The sequence below is a fragment of the Corylus avellana genome, chromosome 1 (assembly GCF_965113065.1).
Source record: "Corylus avellana chromosome 1, dhCorAvel1.hap1.2, whole genome shotgun sequence".
NCBI classification, from domain to species: domain Eukaryota; kingdom Viridiplantae; phylum Streptophyta; class Magnoliopsida; order Fagales; family Betulaceae; genus Corylus; species Corylus avellana.
Genome location: NC_142490.1, coordinates 24,279,376 through 24,285,653, shown reverse-complemented (window position 1 = coordinate 24,285,653; position 6,278 = coordinate 24,279,376). Strand labels below are relative to the sequence as shown.

The following is a 6,278-nucleotide window of genomic DNA, read 5'->3' as shown; positions in this document are numbered from 1 at the left end:
TAAATTGCATGGTTTGAAATCGTAAACTCAAACAAACACAGAATGTGCTTTGTTATTGCTGTAGTTTGCTTGAATGACTTAAGACATAAAAGGTGGAAACGCGTTACTCTGTTCTTGTTAAGTAGCTTACCTCAACACATCTTATATACATAGGTTTAGAGAAATAGAACAATAACCAAAATATCTCTAAACCCTAATGACATCACAATTCCTATTAACTCGTCTAACGGCTATAATGGAAGCTTATACAATTACTACCAATCATTCTCTTGATCGTTTGAACCTAAACCCAAAATTTATCACTTGTAATTTAGATCGAGAACCATCAACTTATGGCATACGGAAGGATCTAGACTTGGCAGAGAAAACAGGAAAAAAGAAAAGGAAAACAGTAAAAAAGAAAACTCAAATCTTTAGCGAACTAAAGGATAAAATGCCAAGTAACCAGGTTGAACCATTACTAATCTCTACAACTGGCTTTAGGCATAGGAGGAGTTCAAATTGCAAATGAAATGTACTGTCTCATGAATATAAGTTCTAACCTTATGTACATGAAAGCAACATGGACGCTTTTCAACTAAAATCTGCTGTGCTAGTTAGTAATCCCCGCCTCAATGTTCTCTTTTGCTTTCCTTAGCTGCATCATATGAAGTATGTAGCGCCACAAACAGATAGTAGAGGAGCAAAAGGAATGTCCGTAAAGCGAATCTCACAACTGATGCCCCATCAATTGAACCCATGATGAAGACATTGATTGCAATGCAAGCTGATGGCAACCAAAGAAGCAATGGCACTCCCCACATCTTAGGCTTCCTTGCTTTCTTCACTGTCAATTGTAGCCCCAACGTGGATAAAAACCATTCCGTTACCGTTGGTACGTACCAAAACCAACAATTCCTACTAGCTGCCCAAAATGCAGCTGAACAGATTGAGGATCCGATAATCAACACCAAGAACACGATAAGCTTGTTTCGGTCGGCGTTTGATGTCTCGCCCGTAACATAGTATCGTCTCACGATTTGGGCAACTGCGACAAGAGAAAAGATAGATAAACAGTGTAGAGACGGAAAGAATGTTTGACAAGTGACAACACATCAAGGCTTGTAAAGAACGCAACAATGAAGTTGGGAATAGTCATAATGATTGTGGCATTCATTGGTGTTCCAGTTTTCTCATTGATGAGAGCAAGAATCGGTGGCACCATGTGGGTACGTGCAATATGAGTGAAATATCGTGCTTGAGCTATGATGTTAGCTAGTAGAACCGTGGTCATGCCTTTCAATGCTCCCAATGCAACAATGTAATTTGCCCAATTCATCCCTACAGCTGGGAATGCAATGGTGAATGGTGCATCAGCGTCAACTTGGTTGAATGGCCGCATGTGACTGCTAGAAGGCAATAAAGTACTACGGTGATCAACATTGAACTGATTAGGCCGATCAGGATATCCCCACCGGGTTCTTGATCTCTTCCCCCAAGGTCGCCACTCCGTCGAATCCAATGTAGGCAAAGAAGAGCACCGCCGAAGCTTTCAGAATGCCATGAATGCCATAAGGCATGTAGTTTTCAAAATTGGCAGGGTTGGCCTTAGAAAGGCCTGCGGCAAAGATGAATATCAAGATGATCATATGGATGATGGTTGCAATGGAGTTGAATCTTGAGGACCCCTTCATGCTTAGGCAGGTACCGAAAGAGATTGCAATTGAGACAACAAGGGCAATTGGATCCAAATGGTTGTGACCTTCAGCAAGGGAGGAGACATTTATGCGAAAATCATTAGGTTTGTGGTTGCACAATGTAGCAAAATATGAAGTCCAGGATCTTGCCACACAGCACCACCTACAATATACTCAAAAAGAATGTTTCCAGCAGCAATGTAAGCTATGAAGTCATCGAGCTCCACTCTAAGATAGGCAAAAAGACCCTCCAGCCACCCGGAGTTCGACCGCGAACTCGGTGTAGCACAGCACCGAGAGCAGTGCCAATACACTGGATATGAGGTACGAAATCATCACCACAGGGCTGGAGTCGTTCCTCGCCGCCTCGCCGGTGAGGACAAAGATTCCAGCGCCCACAACGGCGCCGATCCCGAACCAAATAAGGTCCCACCAATTCAGGGTTTTCTTCATCTCATGCTGGCTGCGAGCATGCATATCTTGTAACTCCAGACAGTCGAGGGAGCGGGTTAGAGGGCATTTTCAGCCTGGTTTTGGTGCTTTCCAATGCCGTGACATAGTTCCCCCAGCTCTGGAATTACTCCTCCAGCAAGAAATCTTGCTTGCTCAATGTGTAGCCTCTCTTCCTGACCCCATTGCCATCTCCATCACCACCACCTTCAATGCTCGTCACCATTGTTGCCCTGAAAAAAGAATTACAAGAAATTTAACAGTAAATTTGCAGAGACTACTACGTACTTTTGTTGAATCTCTGCACAAAATTATGGACTCACATGAGAGTTATGAGGATGTCAGATCAGTGGTGAAAAAAACGATGAAAACCCAGTTGAATATGAATGAGCTTAAGACTCCCATGAAAGTAAAATTAGTTCATTTGGCGATTACAGAAGGAAGTCTAAGCATAAACGTCTGCTTTTGAAACACTCAGAAGAAATTCAACGTGAGAAAAACTCTTTGGGTAAGATTAGATCCCTTATGCCACAAGAGACGGGATTTTGTTTAAGTAGGGGATCAAAAATCCTCCAACTACTTATTCCTTAGAATCTTGAAAATAGGTCTCCAAGGGTAACTCAACTAGCTAAGGAGTACGCCTCATGAAGTAAAGGTTATTAGTTTGAATCCCCCTCAGCTTTTGTGCGGACATCTAAAAAAAAAAAAAACAAATAAGAATACTAACCATAACGTGCATTTATTTAAAAAGTTGAAAGGGGTGAAGAAGATTTTGGCTAATTAATAACCGGAAAGGTACATCCTTTAATCTCGGAAAAGAATCATCTCCATTTCCTCTATTTAGTGCATTTTGAAGGGTAATGCATTTAATGCGCTACCATCATTAAAACTTTTGGACAACACTACCCTTCAAAATGCACTAAATAAAGGAAATGAAGGGATTTTGAAATGGAAAGGATCATTTCCCCTTTATCTCTTTGTTTTTTATCCCTTTCATGACTCACAAAATGGTTCTATTTCTCATTATACAATCAACAATTGTTATACAATTGGATGAGGTGTACGTGTTTGATATTGCCATTTCATAGAAAATAAGTGCGATTTTAAATCAAATCTAAAAAAATGAATTATTTGAAATTGCATTTTTCGAAAATTGGGATTTGAAAATATAGAAAAATTGCCTTATCAAATGTAACGAGTTATTTTTTTTATTTTTTATTTTATTTTTAAAACGCATAATTTTAAAGGTTAAACTGTGATTTAAAGGCCAAGTTGCAATTTTTTCAAAGGCTTAACTGCGTTATTTTAAAATTATTATTTTTAAATCTCATTTTTTTAAAATCATAAACCCAAATAGTAAAAATTTGCCCTTAGATCAGCACTTATAAAAAATAATATAAAAAAAGTGGAAAAACTTTACTTACTCCAACGAACTTACACACCTTTTGCAAACACACTTCTATTATTCAAAATCTCTCACTTTGGTGTATCCAACTTTTGTTTAGTTTCAAATACTCCCAATCGTTAGATATTGCAGTTAAATCAAATGGTGAAATGAATAAAAGACCTTTATACCCCTAAAATTTAAAAAAAATTCAAATTTACCTTATTTATAAATAAAAAATTATTATTGTAATTATTATATTTAAAAAAAGAAAAAAAGTGACCCACTGGCAGGCAAGGTGACCCGCGGACCCACCATGGGTCACCCCAAGTGACCTGCCATGGGTCACCCCAAGTGACCCATCATGGGTCACAAGGTGGGTCACCATGCCAAGTGACCTGTCGTGGGTCACCCCACCTTTTTTTTTTTTTTTTTTTTTTTTTTTTTTTAAATTTTATTTTATAAATATATAATAATAATAATATGACCTGTGTGTCACAATACAGGTGAGTTAGATCCACCGGTGAACCCACGGGTTAAGATTTTTTTTAAAAAATACATATATATTTTTTAATAAAAAAGGGCATTTTAGGTATTTCACACTCATCTGTTAGGATTTCATAGAAAAATCCTAACGAAAGGGAAAAAGTGAAAGGAAATTAAAGTTGGATACATCAAAGTGAGAGACTTTGAACAATTGATGGGTGTTTGCAAAAAGCGCGTAAATTCGTGGAGAGTAAGTGAAGTTTTGAAGGCTGATTTTCTCCACCACTTAAGTCCAGTTGTATGAGAGTTGTATAATAATCTACTAAATGACATTATTTTTTTATTTAGTATTTTTTTTTTTTTAAGTCTGATTTTGATGAGCTATTTTTCTCGATCTTTTAATTATGAATTTTTCTTTGAGGAATCCAGAATTCTAAAAGTCATTGTGTCACGAGGCAAATTTTTCGCAGTAAATAAGCCACGTGATGGCCCTTAGCAAAGCACCAAGCAGTACCAAGGCAGCCAACACACCAACAGAGGTTAAGGAAGGGCAATCACAACACAACAGAATTTTACAGGAGCAACACCTCCCAACTTTTACACTCAACCAAACCGAATGTACAAAGACACTGACCAAGGCCCTTACAACACAATGGAACCCTCAGCCACAATATAAACTCAGCCACCAAGGCTTACAACAAAAAATCAGAATACAACTCACATGCACTCAGTGTTTTCCTCACAGCAGCTCCCTCACAAGACTCACTCACAATGCAGCTTCCAGCAGCCTTCAATGAGAGCCCCAACAGCCCTCTTATAGCCATCAGGAGGGAGATCTTTGCTGCAGTGGGCTGCCACTTGGCTGCAGCCCACAGCATGGTGCAACATGGTCATTTCCAGCAAGCAACCTGCCACCTGGACCATGCTCCCCGGTCCATTTGAATTCGCCCAATACCCTGGCTTAGCTTGCTGCCCCAAGGTAGCCCTTGCAGGCACTCTTGCAAGCATGGTAGAACACCATTCTGCCCACTGTAGCAGGCAATCATCAGACAAGGGGCTTGGCCAGCGCCCCACACAAACCCACTGCCACACTCAAGGTTGTTCTAGCATCCCAGCTCCACTACAAGGCAATCATTGAACCCTGGCATAGCGGGTTCTTTCCAGCAAGGCAAGGCAGGGGCACCAGGTGGCTGGTGCAGCAAGCCACACCATGCCCAGTCAAACAGCACCATAACTTGGGCAGGGCAGTGCCACCACGTGGCCATTGCCTGCAGGCACTCCTCCAGCATTTCTCAAGGACATCTTGGGCGCCATGTGGCCCTTCTCAGCAGCATACAACACCATGGTCAGACAGACAAGCATACAAAGGGCCTGGGCCACGCCCAGCCCACTCACACAAGCCATTCCAGCACCCATGCGCCCCACAGCAGCTCTTGGGCCAACAGTAGCATGCCCAAGCACCTTGACAATGCATGGGCCATTGCCCAACCAAACAACCAGCAAGGCTGGAGCAAATCCAACCTTCATCTTAGCCCAAAGCATGCTTCCCTCATACCAGGGCATGGTGGTCAGCAAGGGTGTTTGGCAAACCCAAGCTGCCACCATGACATGACAAACCACCCCCACCAGATGAAGTCGACGCCCTCGTCGACTGGGTGGCCAGATACTCCAAGACCTTGTCATCAAACTGCCATAGGGTGGTGTCTCTTTCCCATGTTGCCTCTGCGATGGGTGAGCCTCTCCACTGAACCAGATAATATGTCCTCCAATTCTTCTTGTGTTGGCCCTTCCTCTTGTGGTCCAAAATTTTCTCCACTTTCTGTTCAAACTCTTTCTGGACATTGGGTGGTGCTCTTTTTGGTTTACCACGGCTTGGCTCCTCAAAATCTTCATGGTATGCTTCAATCTTTCAGGCAGCTTCAATCGATAGGCAACATTGCCTACTCGTTTTACTACTTCAAAGGGATCATCATACTTGGGCATCAGCCCCTTGTGGATCACCCCCATTCGAAATTTTCTCAGAATTTTGTGGGGTAGCTTCAACATCACCTTATCCCCAATAGAGAACTCCAAGGATCGCCGCTTCTCATCGGCAAACTTCTTCATACGTTTCTGAGCTTTGGCCAAACTGTCCTTGGCATGTTCCAGCAACTCTTGCCTTTCTCTAACAAATCTGAAGGCAGTAGGACATCTTCCTCCTGTTTTCTGTGCTGCAACTTCATGAGGGGCCAAGGGTTGATGGCCAAAAACCAGCTCAGATGGACTCATCCCAGTTGCAGATG

The 6,278-nt window shown here is 41.8% G+C and overlaps 1 pseudogene; it reads right to left on the bottom strand.

Annotated features, from left to right (window-relative positions):
* Window positions 1-611: 611 nt before the first annotated feature.
* Window positions 612-2,352, bottom strand: LOC132169519 (cationic amino acid transporter 1 pseudogene; annotated as a pseudogene).
* Between the last annotated feature and the right edge of the window lie 3,926 nt (window positions 2,353-6,278).